Below are 19,435 nucleotides of genomic sequence, written 5' to 3'. Positions count from 1 at the left end.
CATCTTTTTCTGGGCAATATTTCACGCCATTACACACCATTTCCTCGCAATTAAGATTTGAGAATTTTCGGCGGGACGCGGTTTATCGAGAGCGCGCCGACCTCTCTCCTTTTTCTTGAGTCTTATGCCACTGTCGACGCAGTCTGTCGCGACCCCGTTTCGCCGCCCTTATATCATTCTTCTCGCTGCATTCGGATAAAGTCGCACCAACGAATCGCTCGCGAAATTTTACATCCTCCTCCTTTGCTTTCTCTTCTCTTCTTTTTTTTTCGTTTAACGCTTAATAATCATACACGCTATGAGTTACCGACTTTTGGTCTTTGAAAACGTTCAAAGAAAGCAAAGAGGAAAAACAGTTTTTAGACGCTTGATGTCGTCCACCACTCGTCGGCTCGCCTTGAAATTTTCAAACGCTCTTCTGCCAGGCCGTTCGTATTTATCCTTTTTTCGAAGTCGATATCGCAAATATAAGCCGGCGATTAATTCGTGGAAATGCAAACTTTCCTGTCCGAAACAAAAATACACCGTAAACAGTGGAGTCACGTTCATCACACGAACGTGTCACGGAGGGAAAATGAATTTAGTAATTGAAGAGTGTATTTAATAAGAGGACGTCGCGAAAACGTGCAAACGGTATTGCCAAGAACGTAGATTTTGGCGCATCAAAGGAGCGCACGTTATATAAAAGCGTAGAGACAAAAAGCTGTACAATTGTTTCCTCTCTGTTTCCTTGCTGTCTGTAAACTATTGTGAATCGTAATTTAATTAACAGTACTTGCACAGTTACCGTGAAATTGATAGTTTATATAAACAATAAGTGGTCGAGTTTACAGAGCTGGTGGATGTCCCCGTGAGAAAACATCATGGGTCGATCGCGTGAAATATTGCCAACTTTGCAAGGATTTTCTTTACTAGGTTACCAATCGGGTACATCGCGCGATAAAAGGTCAAATACAAAATGTATCACCCAGTTCGGATACTTTGGAGCTCGGCCGTTTCTCGCTCATGAATCCCGCAAGAATAGAAAATTTGAAATCCCTTGGAAGAGACAGACGGAACTTTCGTTGGACAAAATACACCAGCGAACGAGAGTTTCGAAACTCGCCGCATACATTTTGCAGAATGCGCGCACATTATCGAAAGTGCATTTTGTTGATCGTTTCCTGGAATGTAACTTGCGTTTTTCGATGTAGCTTCCAGCAATCGAAATGCATGCCTTTCGACACTTTCCAAACTTTTCCTGAAGCGACGTACATAGAAATAGATGGACTCATTTTTTATTGTTATTATTTTTCTTGTATTTCCTATTTGGTACTGATTCGTGCGCAAATAGATATTGAAAGTAGCGAGGTGATCTTTAAGATACCTGGTTTTAAATGCACATTTAGCAAACAACTTTTAAGGTGTCGGTAAAACCTTATCGCGTTCCAAAATTGGTACTCGTGCTATTTATTTTTAGTCCCTCTTCCAAACTGCGCTGTGAGCTTACAGAGGTTAAGAACAGTGGCGGTGGTACGATATTATCTGCTTTAACTGCTTGTCCCATGGTAGAGATACCATACCTTCGTTACCGTTTACCGGAGACGAGCAAAATTCTTATCTCGATTAATAACTTTTTATCAACTACTCGTTCGATGAAACCCAGGCTTTGAATTGTAAAATTAAATATTTCACGGTGGACAATTAACATATACGCGTTCAATTATTACGAGAATGAGTTTGTTCGCGTCTCTGTCGATCAGAAACTATAACGCAAGTAGTAGTAGCGAGCAATGGTCAGGTGTCTCAGTCGAATACTCGATGACAAGTTTTCCAAATAGTTAGAGCACAATTTTAAGACAGCAGTTGATGAAATACACATATTCCTTTGATTCTCTACTCGATATCGTTTCGAGGGATTACTTTTCAATACCCAGAAATTAATGGTTCGACATCGAACGGAGGTTTACAAATTTCCTTTCGGGAATGCGTTTAGCCAAATTATCGAGGAATCGCGTCGTAGCAGCCAGCTATGTCCGAATGGCGAGCGTGTGATTTATATATCGGAGATCGTCGATACGTCGATGTCCGTTCGTGATCGCGAGCGGTAAATGGCTTCCCCACGCGTTTCATGCTCCAGCCTCATCTTTTATGCGCTCGCGTATACCCACCAATTTCCTTCGTCTCCCAATCGATGTGGTTCCTTTTACTAGCAATTAGAAAGTAATGGACGCGTCAGCTGGTAGTTGCACTGGCAGTTGCGCTGTCATTTATAAATCATCGCAGCCGGTGACGCCCATTCTAGTCCGATCGAGCTTACGCCACTCTAATCGGATCCACCGGAACTCATCTTCCAGGCGCAGGGGCAGGGGTAATCCCATTGATCGACGCGAGAATTGCTGGCGTTAGTTTGCAGCATTGGCCGCGAGACGTGGCATTCCTTGTAATTCGATCAAATCTACCGAAACGTTTACTGGACTGCTTAACGAGAGAAGATCGCGCGTCGCCACGGAGAATCGCGTTATTCCAATTGTTGACTCGCGAACATTGGACCCTTCGGTGTTTGAATACGCTTCACGTCGTGTCGACAGTTTCTATTCCTGTAACGAGTTGCCTGTGAACTCGATTCGAGCAGTTACACAAAGAAACGTGGGCAATAAAAAAAGACAGTGACGATTCGAATTCCAAACGTACGTCCTTTGACCCGGATGGTGGTCGTCCTCCTGACGCCAGATTTCGGGTGAAGAATGCGGGCGAATAATGAAGTCGTTCCACGGTTGAGATGTCCTAAAGGGTTCCGTATATAAAACCACGGGAAGGTAGGGAATCGCGAAAATGTTAACGTCACGACGCCAAAGAAGTGGCAGCTGAGCCACGTGTGTTTACAATTTTCGATAAGTTCATCCGTTTGCTTTTCATATCGAAACGACCAGCACTGACGTTTAACGCTTTAAAGCGTTACGTATCGGTGCCACTGGAGTACCTAGAAATTGATTCCCAATCGATGTATCGTTGCGTTAGGACAACGGTTATTGAAACGTATCGCCTCTTTGACTGCAGATTCCTCCACGAAGAGGAAACTAACCTTGAAAGCGGAAAGTTTTTCAGTCGAGCGAGGAAACCCTGAATAGAACGCCAGAGAGAGAACTCCGCTAACGAATGGAACGATCCAAGGATACGTCGACCGACCGCGAAACTTCCTGCGGGTTTGTAGGATGTGAAATTCCTGTAGAGTTGCGCGTGCTCCTCGAGTTCCTCAGGGCTGCACGCATCGCAAACTTATCGGGACTTTGGCTGGGAAACTATGCCGACGTTGATGAAAAGACTTCGAGACCCTTTTTCCTGGAGAAGTTGAACGGTAACAAGCTTACGACCAGATCAACTCTGTGAATCCTTTAAATGCGACCAGGGAAACATCATGACGTTTGTTAACGCCATGATTACTCCGTTACTCGTCTTGAATCGCTGAATTCTTATTATTCACGTGGACTACGTATATAAATTTTGCATCGACTAAGTGAAACGAACGAACCAAATGAATCGTATTGAATATTTCTTCTGGTCGCGGTGGCTCGAAATTACAACGTTGAAAACTCTGTAATGAAGTTTGTGCTTGGAGAGGCATGAATAACGTCAGTTTTTGTTGCATGCTTTTTTGCAGACGTGGACTATGCATCTTCGCGATGTCGCGGTGCCTCGGGAGAACCGATGCAATTTGGAGATTAAACGCACAGGGAGTGACGTGACCGATGACGTCACAGGGTAACGGCACTATAACCTGGAAACACGGCGTTACCTCGCAGCGGGCACGTTTAACGGCAAAAGTGGCTGTTTGCCTCGAATACGTCGCAATTCGTCCGCGCCAACAAAGGTGACACGTCGCAGCGAGAATGCCGCGAATGAAATAAATAATAAGTCGCGAGAACAGTCGGGAGCTACCTGGACGGAGAATCGGAGCAACATATGAAATGGAATTTCTGTCGGTTGGCTTAGACAAACAGTCGCAATTTTGCTCCGTCGACAGTAACCAGCCCGAAGAGTGTCTCGGAATGGAATACGTTGCATTCGTGTTCATACCTTCGCAGCTTGTTTTGCTTTCTGTCTCCAACACAAATTTTCCCAAGATTTAAATTAGATCTCAAATCGTCTGTAACAAGAAGGATCCTATTCTCATTCACTTAGGCATGAATAAAGAAAGAATAAGAAATGAAAGCAACGAGGGTTAACAATGAATTTTGTTGGAATATCGAAAGATACCGATAGCTTTCCCTGTTTTAATAAAGCATCCTATCATTTCATTAACGCTCCCGCTAAAAGTATAATTGCGGATTAATAATGGATACTTGAATAATTATTGGAAACGGTTGCGCGGATATAATTTCAGTTTCACGTCGGTATGCAGGCGGACTCGAAGATTTCTCGAGCATCCGGGAAAAAGCAACAAAGTTTCGCGTGCTTTCAACGAGTTTTTTCGAAAAGTGACTTATCCTCAACTTTAAATGGCCGCGGTGACAATAAGTCGCGGGAAACTCGTGTCTACGCGTGCAGCATAGTCGGGAAACCATTTCGAAAGTCGTGAAAACAGAGTTATCGGTACAGCAGCCTCGAGCGATAATTTCGAAAATTCTTTTCTCGAGCACCTCGTTCGAAATTTCACAGTCAAATTGCGAGTTACCGCTTGACGAAAGTTTGTCGTTTCAGTTTTATTTGTCGTACGATAAATCATCAAAGATATTGCGATAGGAAATTCTATGACAACATGTCTAAAGACTAAACAGTTACACGATGGTGTATAATATTTAGGAATCGCGGAAATCCACATGAATTATACAGGGACATTTACGATCCAGGTTTAACGATTTCAACCGTTAAATAAACAACAATTCTCTGCAGGTAGCGTTTCAATAGTTTCTAATAAACATCGCACTGCTGCAACGTGTATGCACACCAGTTTCCTCGGGTACATTTGTACCGTCGACTCATGCGTCGAGCACGATACGCGTGTTTACAGTCAGCTGCGAATGCGGTTGGTGAATTATCATTGTTATCGTTAGCATATTTGCGTAAGTCACCTTCGACTATTGACGTACCGCAACATAAAATGCGATTCCGAGTTCTTCGATTTTCCATTAAATGTCGCTGTTTCACGGTTGCTTAGTCGCTTGTAAAACAAATGCTTTGTTATGGAAATTCAATATTTAGTCATGTTAACATAGTTTTCATAGGTACCTAGTCTTCTTCTGTCTACTGCTCGAATAACCAGGAGGAACTATTTTTTAATTAGACTTACAATTCGATAATCACACAGAGAAAGCAATTATACGGTGAATGAGTAATTAGACCATGCTTCGGCATGCCAAACTCATCGGTTGATGGATATATCGATACTATCAACGCAGAATTCATTACAAAATCAAATTCTCCGTAGGGACCAGATTTAATTCGTGTTATATATCAGGCACTCGATTTTACGAGCAAAAAACGTTGGGCGGATGAACTAACTGCCACGGTAAACTCGCGTATTCGTTTCGGGTTTAGTCGTCGGTTGGAAAATTGAAATCAATGATTACCTTTTACCGAGAAGCTTTTCGGGGGGGTACAATTAGCCGGTTGGTTTCGTCGCTACCTAATTATCTCTCGGCAGATTTACACGAACGAATCCAGACTAAAGCTGGGACCAAAGCTCGAGGAGCTTTCGCTCATCCCTCGATTATACTGCAGGCCAGCACGATAAACTTCCCGAGTGATAAATCAAATCCTTTTGTGACTGATACGTTAATTCGTCTCGTTGTTATTTATCGTGCTGCTGAACGACATTTCGAATACTATTTAAAATCTCAAATAAAAATCCATTTGCTTTTTGTCGCTTTCATTTTTCAATTTTTCTGCTGAATCTACAATCGTCACTTTCATTTGGCTTTCGTTTCCTTTGGAATTACACAAGTGTTTTCGATTGAACTTCTACTTTCATACTGATTTAAGAAACGTCAATATTACGTATTTTATGCAAAAATATTCTTGGCGAATCGAAATAAGCGATACTCGCAGGAAAGCCGTAAATCAGTCAGACTGTTCCAGCGTTGCAGTTCCAGAGCAAAAAGTTCTTATTAATTATCTATTAACCAGACGCTTTTTTGCAGTTTCTCTGTAAATTACGGTTTCTTCGTCGGTGGTCGAGCTTTCGTTTTGCGCTGGTTCCTTTTTACTCGACGTTGAGCGAGCTCTGAAAAACACTCGTCGCAAACACTAACAGGAGGGACGAAACGACTAGGCGAAATATTTATCGCCTCGTATCGATCATACGTTCATCTTTACGCATGCTATGGTCACGCGAGGACTTTCTCCAGAGTTTCTCGTGATATTCGACCATCAGTGACTGTAGCTACATATGTGCTGAATTGTAGCTACGGGAGCTATGGGGTGGCTACGGGACCCCAACAGATTATTGCAATCCCTGAAAGATGGAAATTTGTAGTTGAAGACCTATATATATTGATCATTGTAAACCCATTCGCTGTTATTGTTATTCGGGATATGGCTGCATTCGGAGAACACGCTGATGCAAATGAATGAGTTACCTTGATACATACGCAACGAAATGATTGATCCCATTTTTTTTCGGTTAATTGACTTCCATACCTATTTTCCAACGAATTCTGTCGCTGCAATGCTTTTTGCGGAATATTTCCCGCGATATTTTGTTCGTTATGGGCGTGTTGTTCGTAACGCTGAAAATATTCAAAGCGTTAAAATAAAATTCCAACAAAATTGGGCGATTGTTTTCTTCGATGAATTGCTTCTGAATGCTATCGTTTCATCTGCTAACGTAAGAAAGTTCCATTCGGTCAATGTAGTACACCGTTTCCAGAAGCTGAATCGCATTTTTCGAGTTAAATAAAGTTTCTTTGTCTTTCGAATGTTAGAAATTTAGAAAGAAGGGGTGGCGATAAATCGGTGACGATAATCGGAATAGCTAGGACGACAGACGTCGCGAAACAAGTGTATCGCGAATCTACGAACTGTCCGTTACTGCAGCGACCGCATCCGGTGCTAGATATTACGGAGCAACGAGTACCGGCCGCCAGTTTTCATCGCGGCAGCGAAATGGAGGCGTCTTCCAATATTTTTTCGCCGTTGTTGCCGGCTTTCCGGTGTTTTTTGCTACGAAATTTATACCCGCGAGTTCCGGGCACGAAAACGGCGAAAATTACAAAGAGCTCGCGAGGAAGAGTCGACGAGAGGTACCTAGGCAGCACTCTGTGCTCGGATATCTTCGAATCTGGTCTAAAGTAACGTTTCATCCTTCGATGTCGGATATTAAAGATTGGATGCTTACTACCAGTAGACTTCTAGGGGAATTTTAGGCATTTATGAATATTTGAAAAACATGGAGCATTTTTCGGTTGTTCAGTTACAGAAGCTTCGATAAAAATCGGTGCGTCACGCGTTACGCGATCCCCTCGTAAATGGAGGATAGCAATAGGGGGAAGTAAAAAATGCAGCGTTCATGTTAATGATACTTTTTGCGGCGACAAACGAGCACGGGCGATAAACGTTGAGAGGCGGCGAGGAGTCGGGGCGAATGACGGTCCCTGGGAACAGGAAAGGCGTGCGCTATGAATAATGATCATTCGCGGTGGGCACTGTTGCGAGGTATTTTTAATTTTAGCATGGCGTTCTCGGGGTCGATGCTTAAAGCAGCTGTAACGCGATAGACGCCGCGACCGTCACGCGATAATAAGACGAAGGAATGTCCCCTAGAATGTCCCTTCATTCGCTTAGACGTTGTTAAGGTCGCATGGGTGGACTTGCTTTACTAGCATGGTACGCAGTTTTTGGGTCACGTGGAAAATTCAGGTTTTTAATAGATAACAATATTAGCATTTACCTGCTTCTAAAAATAAGATATTCGTCGTCGATTTATATTTTCTACCCTTTGCTCTATTGATCAACGACTACTAGCTCGAAAATACATTAGTCAATTTTTGAAGTTCGCGGCAATCGGAACGAAAATAATGCTCATATTCCTAGATCACATCACACAGGAATTCAGTTTAAATTTGAAATTATCTCCTTCATAGAAGTCGTAAATAAGTCGATGTAGCGCCAATTCTTAGAATAACCAATTGCATGAATTATTCAAACAAATTCTATTAAATACATGAACGTGTACCATGGTATTTTAGCTACCTGGCATATATATTTAAACGCTTATTTCGAGTTTGATATAGGTGGAAGGTAAATAAGTATGAATACTACCGATGAATTCGACGAAACTTTCTCCCGAAATGAATAATTCATTCACCCATGAAACTTTCTTTTTTCATATTCCTCTCGCGTTTCCCTTTCAGAGTATTCGGTGACTTAACGACGTACTCGCATCTTTCTCCACTCGAGACACCAATTAGCGGGAACCAGGGAATCCTCGTACAGGTTTCTTCAGTGTCCATTGAAGAACACCCTCTCCATTTACCACGTACATGAATCCTCCCATCAATCCTTTTCGAACGTTTTCAAACGTTTAGCGCGGGAGATTTAACGCGTGGAATCGTACGATGGAAAATTGGTCGGTATGAATTTTTCAAAGCGAATTCCCGTAACGAGGAGCACTCGTGGTCGAAAGCGGAAGCACGCAGCGTTAACTGGAAGCACGAAGGAGAAATATTCCCAAGACAGTGGTTTGCCGTTGATGCGAGTCATCTAGTTATACGCTTCCATTCCGTTTCTTCGTTGTCCGTGGCCACCTATGTTCTCTGTTTTCCGTATATCCTTGTCGAGGTTCTTTCGCATCCAGCAGATTCTCGGGGACGCAATTTCGGGATCACGCGCGTTCCACGAGCAGAAGGAGGGACTCCCTCCTTGGCGTCGCGCGAAACAGATTCCTTCGTTGCGATCCATTCAGTGTGGCACGTGCTCTGCATCGGTGCAACGTCCCGTGAATTTAGCATGCATCTCGTCCAAAGCTTTCAGCTTACTGTCGCCCGCTCGCCTTTATCGAGGAAATGTTCGCGCTTTATGCACCGTTAATGCCTCATGGTTTCTTACAGAACCGGCGGACGGTATTTATTTCTTTCCTCGAAGTACGTGTGTGCGGGAGCATATGTAAGCACTCCCGTGTTCCAACTGCTATTTTCTTTAAAAATTAGGTTGTCCTGGTATGGAGAACGTCGACTGCTCAACAATTTGTTTTTTCTATCCCCATCGCGTCGCGTTTCCCGAGAGTCAAGTTCTTCGAGCACGTGGAAAAGGAATTTGTTTGATTCGAGGCTAAGTAACGGAAACGTATCTAAATCAGAGCATTAGTAGATTAAGATACTCTTTCGTCGGCTTATCGCGGGCGACCATGGAGGTAGCGGTGCGAAAAATACACAAGTCTCGCTTGCATTCACGTTGAGAAATAGACGCGAAGCACGTGCTACGAAGCCACGAAGCTTTGTTCCATTTCTCTGTGGCGCCCCAGGTGGCTTCGGTATCGTAAACGCTACTGTGTATTCTACTTCCCGACCGGCTCTTTTGTGCGAGACAATATATCTGATAGCGTTGACACAGATCCTGCTGGACAGATCCGACACCAGCGGGTGTACTCACCGAATTCGGTTCGACGTCCACCGCCATCTCAAAGCTAAGGAGACTTCGTCTCGATCCCCTTGCTCCTCGCGTCGGATTTCACTCTGGTACTTTCTTGAAACGTTCTCTTAGTTTGCTCTCCGTTTCCTGTTTCGTTCCATGAACTCTCCGAGAGCTTTTTTAACCGTTTGCCTTGATCGTATTTGTTACAACCAGCGGTGATCGCAATTTACGCTGGTCACATTTTATCATATCTGACAATATTTAATCAAGGATGAGTGAGATTAGCTTTCGTGTCTCTTTTAGTCGCAGTAGAGAAATTTCAGGTATATTTTCTCTTTCCTCGGTATAAAATTGCAGCCGCATGTGATGTAAATTTCTCGCACACTGCAGCCACGTTGAGCGCATCGGTACGTCTGCGACCGCCCATCGATCTCTCGTCGTCTGTTGACCGTGCGAATCAACGTTAGCGTACAGTATCGAAGCTAGGAAGCAGGTGGATCGGAGAACCGCCATAAAAATATAAAATAAAAATCCCGCGTCAGATCTGGACGGTATGGATCGGCACCTGTAAGGCTATGTTTGGAGGCCGAGCATATTTTTGACGTCAACTTTTATTCGGTTCACGTCTCAGCTTACTTTACCGACGACACCGACGAGACTTCCCTCCTCGCGACTCATGGATTGTTACTCTTTTCCTTGTCCTGGCTTTTCGCGATGTCTGTTAACATAATCGAGATGTTTTTACTTAGTTGCTTCCGCTGTCGTATTATCTTTTATTCTTGGATTAGTTTGAACAGGAAAAATTGATGTTTTATCGTATCAATCAGACTCTCTTCCCCCAGCTGCCACGGATATTTCGTGCTCCGCATTGTTTGGATGGTTTGGATTTAGTGGCTGGAATATGTGGCATCATTGTGGCTCGAATTCAGAAGCGTGGTTCTTTGTTGAACGTTGCTCGATGGTCGAGCGAAAGTTCGTCTATCGTGGTCGATGCCAGCATCTGCGAGGACCCTCCAGTGGTCGAGCGAACTTCTGCAAATGAAATTGAAATTTCCAGGTTACACGGCGGGTCCGCGAAATTGCCCTTCGTTCGAGGAAGCGACAGAACCGACGCTGGTCCGCGACAGGATTCGCGAATCGTTTCCTTTTCAGAGTGAGGAAATACCATCGCCAAAGTTTTCAATTAGACGGTTTGCCGCCGTCTGCTCCGCCTCTGAGTTCGTTATTATCGTCTCGATAGGTTTTTTCGTCGTCCCTGTATTATTAATTCCGTTGAAATTTTCTGTTTCCGTTATTACCCGGTACTACTCGATTATCGAACCGAAGTGCAAAGTTTTCTTGGTTTTCACGAGTGGTCTACATTTTTTCTCTGCTTACGTGCATCATTTGAACATTTTTTACATACCTCTGCATAACATTATAATATTTTAATTCGTATTTTCATGTCCTGGGAAAATTGCTTCGAAATGGAAAAGATTGCTTCACATCGTGCTCGTAACCACTTGTTGCTCGAAAGTGAAGGAATTTTTACACGTTACAAAGGTCATTGGGAAAAATGATTAATTTATAAGCCCTTCATTAATCATTAAAAAATTAAAAAATGGAAAATATAGTGGGATATTCAACACGCAATAGCCGCCCGAGTATACTCGGGCGTGATCTTTAAGCGGTTAATATAGAAATATTTCATTTTCAGCTCAAATTAATTAAATATATATTCCCGTAGGTAATGCACAAATTAACGATTTTTTAAATTTATTAACCGTGTACTTCACAAATTCATTCGCTTCGTAGATCCATTCGTAGATTGACGTAAAATTACACGAGATGAAAATTCATACCATGGCCATGGCCATAATTTAAAATAAAATACAATTACATCGTCAACCATCAGCAGGTTTAAAAATGACGAAAAATGACGTCACCGGCTGGAAATGTGTTAATAATCTTGAAAACTCTCTCGAAAGCGACGTAAAAACGTTCGCTGGAGTAAAAAACAGTGATTGCTGCCCCGTTGCGCTGTGAATCGCTTGGCTGCGCGGGTAAAGGTTGTTATTAAAAAATGAAATACTCTTTAAAAATAGTCGAGCGTAATGTCAAACGAGACTGGGGAGGGAATAGAAGCACGCGGTTGCGCGATCCTTTCTCCCTTGCGGAATTGCGAAACGCAATTTCTGCGCTGCGTAAACTGGCTCTCTTCCGCCCTCCTGGTGCCTCTGTGTTTCGAATTCTGTGGCATTAGTTTTGTTTCCGCATTGGCTGGTACGTCGGGAGTGCACCTGACCCTAAATCGTGGTCAAACATAGAGAATGTGGCAACGGAAGGGCCGAGTGCAAGCGTCGTTCTCGTTGCATGCGCTTGTATGCATGTATCGGTAATCGGGCTTTGGTATCTATTAATATTAACTGAGAACATCGACACCATAAATTTCGCCGAGCCAAACAGCGACCGCGATGCAAATGAACGGGAGAGGGCAGATGAAGAAAAAGCGAACGTCGACGCCCCACCTCGAAAAATCAGCGTGTTTTTCCTTTCTAGCTAATTAATTGTTCTAGCTTTGATTATTCTCTACTTTTACGATGGATAAATAAGATAGACGCGATATAAATTTTGGATACCGCGAAACCACAGCAAGCAGAGAATTACACGACACGACATATTAATCGCTATAAATTGTAGTAATGTATTAGCGTGATCGCATTAGTTAATTCCGTTCACGGATGAATTAAACGAACGAATTACAAAGCCAACGCAGAAAGGCATTCACCTAGTTGTCGAGCGGGCAAGTGCATTGTTCTAGCCGAGTGTAAGCGCTCGCGGCAATCGGAAGAACGCGAGGGAAGCTCCACGATTGTCCCCGTCCACGAGCCATTATATTGCCGTCGCATTTGGCTAAAACGTTCCCATCCAACGGGGACGAATGATCAATGAACGGTGAGCGAAATTGAATTATCCTCGGTGTAAATTCAGCGAGTCGCGCTAACAAGCCAAACGCAGTGGAACGAGCAAATGGAAGAGCAGACAGCTGTCAGCAGGAAGGAACATTCTCGGAAGACATGGGAACCTCGACATTGGGGTGGGTCGGGGACGGGGGAGGGGGTGTTCGAAGGGATGCCGTGATTTAGTCCCGGGGAAAGGCTCGGGGTCCCTTGGACGGTTTACAAGCCGTTTCCGTACACCGAGGTGGATCCAATTAGAATTTATGCAGCCAGGTCAGCCGAAAGTGGCCGATGCATATGCATCGAATGTAACGCGTTTGCTTAGATTCCGGGGATCGTGTTGCGGTCTTCTGACAGTTTGCAGTTCCTCCGCGATAGCGGAACACTTTCCTGGTTGCTCGGATCTTAGAGGTTTCCCTTCTGCCGTTTAACCGTCGCCTTTGTCTCCTGCGCCCTCTAGTCGTCGTCGTTGTCGTCGTTGTGGTTGCCAATTAATTGATTCTCAGGTTCGGTTTCACGCGCGCTCCCAACGTTTCCACGTCGTGATCGCGGCTCTGGGAACCCATCAAGAGTGGAAGCGGGGAATTTCACGGGCGTAGACGTAACGTCGATTCGGAGTCGATTGGCCTGGGTTGGGTCGTCGATTGGTATTCCGTTGGACGAACGGGAAATCTTCCCCTGGAGGATTTCGCTCAGTCTTGGCGAAACGATCCTCAAGATTTAAAGGACGCCTTATTTTCTTAAATTGGTTACGCCGCGGATCCTCGCGGCTCCGCCCTTCATTGCTATTCGAGCAGCTTCTTCGCGGCTGCTAAAGTTCACCTTGTCGAGTATTTACATGCGGTAATTGCGACGAGAATATCAAGGATGTGGCGAATCGATTGTACGAACGCAAATCGTCGACATTTTCCGTGAAATAGTAATCGTCCTCTGTCTATTCGATTATCGAAACGAGAACGGACCGTGCGTCATTCGGAATTTTATTAAACTGGTAGCTCGCTGTCAATAGGACGGTGTAATTTGGCAATAATAATTATAGCACGTCTTTTTTGTGCCAGTATACATTAACAAACTCATCATCGAGCAAACAAACGAAAATAACCATGTACTAGCGCGAATACTTGGACTTAATTCTTTACAGTTTCTTATCCTCCGCGTGTTTGAATTAATTGTTAGTCAATTGTCTGATCGCGTAATGGTACATTGTACAATTTGTTCCTATAATGTCGGTGACATTAAGTATTGTTTGCAAGTGCATTTTTCTGTAACACGAAGAGAGCGTATGGAATAGTAGTTGGTCTTGGAGCAGTCCTCTCGCGAGAAACGAGGATCAAGGGAGCGGCGTCACTTCCGTCCCGTGAAACCCCTCAGGAAATTGTTCTTATCCCTTGATCCCTTAAGAGTTTATCCTATCGTCGCTTCCTGTAAAGTTAGAGAGGCCATTCGATCGTTCTCGCTCGTTCATCTCGCGAAAGCGATCCACCGATTCCTCTCGCGGAGCTACTGCGCTTTTCTTTCAGAAGAGTTTATGGAAATTCGAAGCGTATAGCGTCCACCGAGGCCTCGTAAACAGAAAAAGTAGGTTCTCATCGACGAGTGGGGACGCCTTATTCATTTTATGCCCCCCATTTTCAAACGCGTAACGGTGTTCGACTCGTTAGAAGACAAATGGAGAAAGTAAACAAATAGTTGACACTTTTGAGTACTGAATTGTTTATCACACGAACGAACCGAAGGACGGAACGACAGAAATTCTCTATTGGAATGAAATAACGTTTGTTGTAGCCTTGACAATAACCGTAAAAAAGTACGAAGAGAGAAATTGCAGTTGCGCTTATCGTTTCTTTGGTTTGTCGATGCAAAGAGAATGGACACGGTCTCTCGGTCCATGGAATATTATGTCGCGATGCATTTATTTCGCACTGGTGGATCATAAATCACTGCCTGCGAGCGATGCAGTTTTTTTGTGTAGACCAGGGTCGGACCAAATTGTAGGGAAGCGGCTTTGTCCCTTAGCAGTGACCTTTGACTCTTCGTGCACGCGTTGTAATTATCTCGACGAGTGTGGAATCTGTTTGTTTCTTCGATCAAACATAATCGGTTATTATTTAAGTCGCTCCGCATTTTGGCGATCGAAACTTAATGTTGCGAAGAAGTGGCATAAGATTACACAGATAAAATCGATGAGTTTATTATGTCAACGCAATTTTTAATCTTATCCTGGGAGGAGGAGGGGGGGGGGATCCGGAGCCCCTAAGGCGCATCACTTTCTATATTGTTGCAATCACATTTGCAATTTTCTGTCAAGGACACATTTATACAACGATGTCTTGCGCATCGCGTGACGTCGTTGCATAAATGTGTTCTTCTTTAGGACAGAGACGGATTGGACACGTTACGAAAATACCTGTTACGGAATATTCACGAACGCGTGAAATATATTTATATATTCCTATATTTTACACGCGAATTCAACGTAGAACCGTCGGTTTATAAATGAAAAAAATATAAAATCGGTGAAACGGTGACTCGAACTCCCTCTAATTTCACGCGAACTGTAACATATTCCAACGTCATGAAAATCTTTTTTCGGGGACACGACGAACGATCAATTTTGAATCGCAACGACCGCTACTCGTTTCGTTCGCTTCCGCGCCAATGTGCCTTTAATTGCCGTAATTAAAATGGGCGATGCGTGCGACGGGGCACGGTTTAATCAGTGCCAGTTATACGTCGTAAAGTTCTGACGTTAAAAAATTCTACGAGGTCGCGTTGCAATTATCGCGACGGTTTTGTCAACGAAGCGAGGACCGTTTTCGGCGTTTCAATAAACTCGGTCGCGCGAAACGAGCTCGCGGCACGTCGAATCAGGGAACAAAAACTGCGCTGGTACGGCGGTTCCCCTCGATGTTTGCGCATTCTTATTATGGAAAAGCCGGTGTCGTTAGTAGCCTGTAACATTGGTAGTTGCTTCGCGATGCGAACGACGATGCCAACGCATTGGCGTTAATCAGAGCCGAAAAAATGCATCGTCGACGACGGTAGGGATTTCGAGCTCGAAATGAATTGACAGCGTAACGCCGAATCGAATGACATTTAGCGACGTTGGAGGTCGACAAATATTCGACGTACAAATTTTCGTATTATTTGACACGCGTGTTCTAGGAGCGAAAGCTGTGGATACAACGCCTAACGAATTAGGTATTTTCTGATTCTTCCATTATTTATACCCAAGCTGAAACTCAACTTTTTATCATTTTTTTTTTATCTTGAACTAAATATTCTAACCTTCGTTTGTGTTAATTTTCAAAAATTTACTAGACAGGCGATTTCATTCGCAACATCGAGGATAGTTTCCATCCCTTAAACAGGAATATCAGCCTACGCAGGAAATGTGCGAGCTTTTCAGTGGTATATCCGTGTGCAAAGTTTTCCGGAAAACCGACTCGGATGAAAACGGTAGAGCCGATTTCCGTGTCGGACGGATGTTAATGCAATCGCGGGGTAGTTTGACGCTGCTCGTGGAACCGTCTCGCGGAAAATCCCGAGCGAAATGCTCCATCGCGAACTTCGATCGGCAACTTTCCGTCGGAAATTCAATAAACGATCCGTGTACGGAGGTGATCGCACGACAAACGAGCAAATGTAACGCTCTGCTGCCGTGTTGCCTATAGTTTAGTAACTATTATGTCACGCACCGCGCTTTATACCTAGCTAGGAATTAACGGTTTCATGTAGCGGTTACGCGCTCTATTCATCCTCGGAACGACACGTCAACCACCGAAGCTCTGTAACTGGTTTAGGAAAATTAGTTCAGATCGTGATATATGTTTAAGCGTGCAAGTTCTTCAATTTTCTGATCTTATGGTTGATCGACGAGAAATAATTGTTGAAGAAGAAACTGAGAAATTAATTCAGTATGGAGGTTTTATTCGTCGCTGATTATTGCAGCGAGAGGGTGCTCAAATAGATCGAGAAAACTTTAGAAGGTTGAAAGGTGAAAGATAAAAGACCTAAACAAAGTGTGGAGGAACGACCCGACGAAAAATAAGCATTTCAGTCATGAATTTACGTCGAACATCGTTATTTGGACTTCCAACGATTTTCTTTGGAACAGAGAGAAATTAATTAAGGAACACGTGAACGCGCTAATCATAATTCACCAAGGATGTGCGGTGCTTTAGTAGATCCTGACGTAGGCTGACTCGGAACACTAAGTAGTCCACTTTTCTCTGAAAATATTGTTTGGGTCGTTTCATAAGTCGTTTATACTGTACGTATAGAATACGGATAAATCACGAATATGACATTCTTCTCAGAAAATGAAAAACCAAAGAATTTTCATTTAAATTGTACTTTGAACTAGCTCGCGTACTCGTGCATGGAAATTCGCGCGTAACACGATTTCCAGGATTTGCGATAATATTGACGCGACACTATCGTCGATTACTATCGCGTATTAACGTCTGTATGGTTCATCCGGCAGGGACAGGTAGCCTCGGATTCCAGCTGTAGCCGTGTTCGCAGGGTAATTAATTCATATAGTAATTTTCGGCCCATTGTCGTGCGCGTAATGGGCTCCAGGATTTAATAATGGCGTTTCATCTGCTTGTTAGGGGATTTCATTGTAGGAGCGGCTGCCTTTTAATAATCGGCAGTTTCATTCGGCGAATATTCATGCCAGGAATGAACGGTAACCGTGAATCGTAGGTATTTTAATTGTGCGAATTTTGGAATGCGCGTTTTTTGCGTGCAATGAAAATGCACGACAAAATAAAATTTCGCAGGTTGCATTTTTTGTTGTTAAAAGAAACAAAAGAATTTTCATAATTCAATTACGAATTTTGAATCAACAGCGATATTTCGTTAAATATCAGCTTTTAATAATGTTCTAGTTAAATGACGAACATCGACTATGGAGACCCCAGAATAATCGTTAAAATTTTATAACAAAAATATCTCTCCGAGATTTAACGACCACGTAATTTAGTTTTTATCTCCGATTATTTATACGAGCGCTACGTGTATCGTTCCCAACCACGACTGTATTCCGTTTACGAGAAACTTGCGGTCCAGTATTCTCTCGTTGCACTTCACGATTCTGCCTGATTAATTATGATCCCTGTAATTGGAAGAGCTAGCGCGAGATGACGCGATAGCGTAAGAGCCATCTAGTTCGTCTGAAAACGTATCGCGCTTCCAACTATTTCGAGAACTCCGGGGAACGATTACCGTCCCGGCGATAAATTTCCAACTTTACATCCCTCGATGAAGTTTCCCGGACATTGGAAATCTGACGGAGGTCAATCGATAACCTGAACAGCCGAGCCAATGACTTATAAAGATGCATTGTGTAAAATCGTGTAAAAGTCTTTCGGGAAAAAGCCCTAAGATTCTTTCAGGGAATGGAGAACCAGGAACGGTAGATCTAGCGGCGAAGAATTGCCAGAGGAACAAAAGGACATCGGGGATGAAGCAACCGAATGGATTCAGGAGACGGTCCGATTGCTTGTCGTGGCTCTGACAACCTGTTCGACCATAGAGAGACACGGAACGTCGCGTACTTTAGCGGATAACGATTATGGCTGGTCTGTTCCTTCGCCACCCGATGGATTTACGAGCTCGTCGGTTTGATTCGAAGCGTACCTGTGACGAGGAAAACGTTGTCGCTGTTCAATGCAGAATTTTCAAACGCTTTCTTTTTCAATTTGAGGTGTTTCATAGGTTAGTTTCATTTCGCTGCAAATACTTGGTTAGTTTTGGTCGTGGAAACGAAGTGGATCCTTGGAATGAGCGGAAGCTGAGGCTCAGGGAAAGAGATCTAGTATTTACGGGGTCGCTTGTATCGGAGACACTTTTGTCGGTTTTTCCCAACGGTTAAAATGGCAGCTATTTTCGTGGGTGCGAGTTGAATTTCGTTCCTCTTGAAAATCTCGAGGGCACCGCGATAAAATCCGCGCCCGGTAACCACTCTCTCGATCCACGTACACTTTTACGATCTCTTTATCGCGCCGCCTCGCAGCTTACGGCGACTCTTATGGAGGAACGAGGACCCGTTGGCTGATCATGTTCAATGCCTTTTCGTGAATTACGATAAGATCGCGAGGCGGGAGCGTTGGACGGCAACGATTCACGCGATCTATTGTGCTCGTTCGTCGATCTCTCGAGTCGATATTCCCATTGTAGCTCGTGTCGCGAGAACTTTAAAGGCTCAATTTTCGTTGGCATTAGCACCATAGAGACGCGAGGCGCCGTTACTTTTTATTGCGGAATCTCCTCGATAGCTCGAAAGATCGAAGATCACGGAAACGTTTTCGCGGTTCTGGGCTCTCCCGACGCGCCCGCTGTTTAGGCTTCTGCTTGCACTCGATGCACAATGTTTTATGTTTTTTCTTTCCATTTGAAGGCAACCAGTGTTCCAATTAATCGATGAATATTACATATCGATCGTTCGACGCTCCTTTAAATTCTAGTCCATCTAGAATATCTTTAGTATTAAATTTCCGGCATCCAATTTAGCTTCCATTCGGATATATTCCTACTACGACTACATTCAAACGGTATAGTTCTATCAGGTCTATATTTATTTGATACGTACCCGATCGGGCAGTGAAGCTTGATTCATTTCTAGCAAGAGAGATCGCGTAACATATCCATCGCTGATTTCAAATATGTAGAAATACAAGGTTTCCCACAATCGCAGAACCTACGATATCGACATCAGCTTCTCGATTACCGCTTAATTATGTTCGTCGATAGTCATAGACAGGCAGTTTAACGATGGTAACTTCCGAATAATTGTTACAAGAGGGCGAAGACGGTGGATACGTTTTCGTGGTTTCGAGGATGGCCTAGCGCGCGCTATTTACCCAGCCGGTTCGGTTCCTACCTCCGTCGAGGTAAATATGAATATTCAACGCATCAAATATCAAGAAGATTAAGCGTAT

Source organism: Hylaeus anthracinus, unplaced genomic scaffold, assembly GCF_026225885.1.
Source record: "Hylaeus anthracinus isolate JK02 unplaced genomic scaffold, UHH_iyHylAnth1.0_haploid 11982, whole genome shotgun sequence".
In the NCBI taxonomy this organism is placed as follows: Eukaryota; Metazoa; Arthropoda; class Insecta; order Hymenoptera; family Colletidae; genus Hylaeus; species Hylaeus anthracinus.
Note: the sequence above shows the minus strand (reverse complement) of the source record.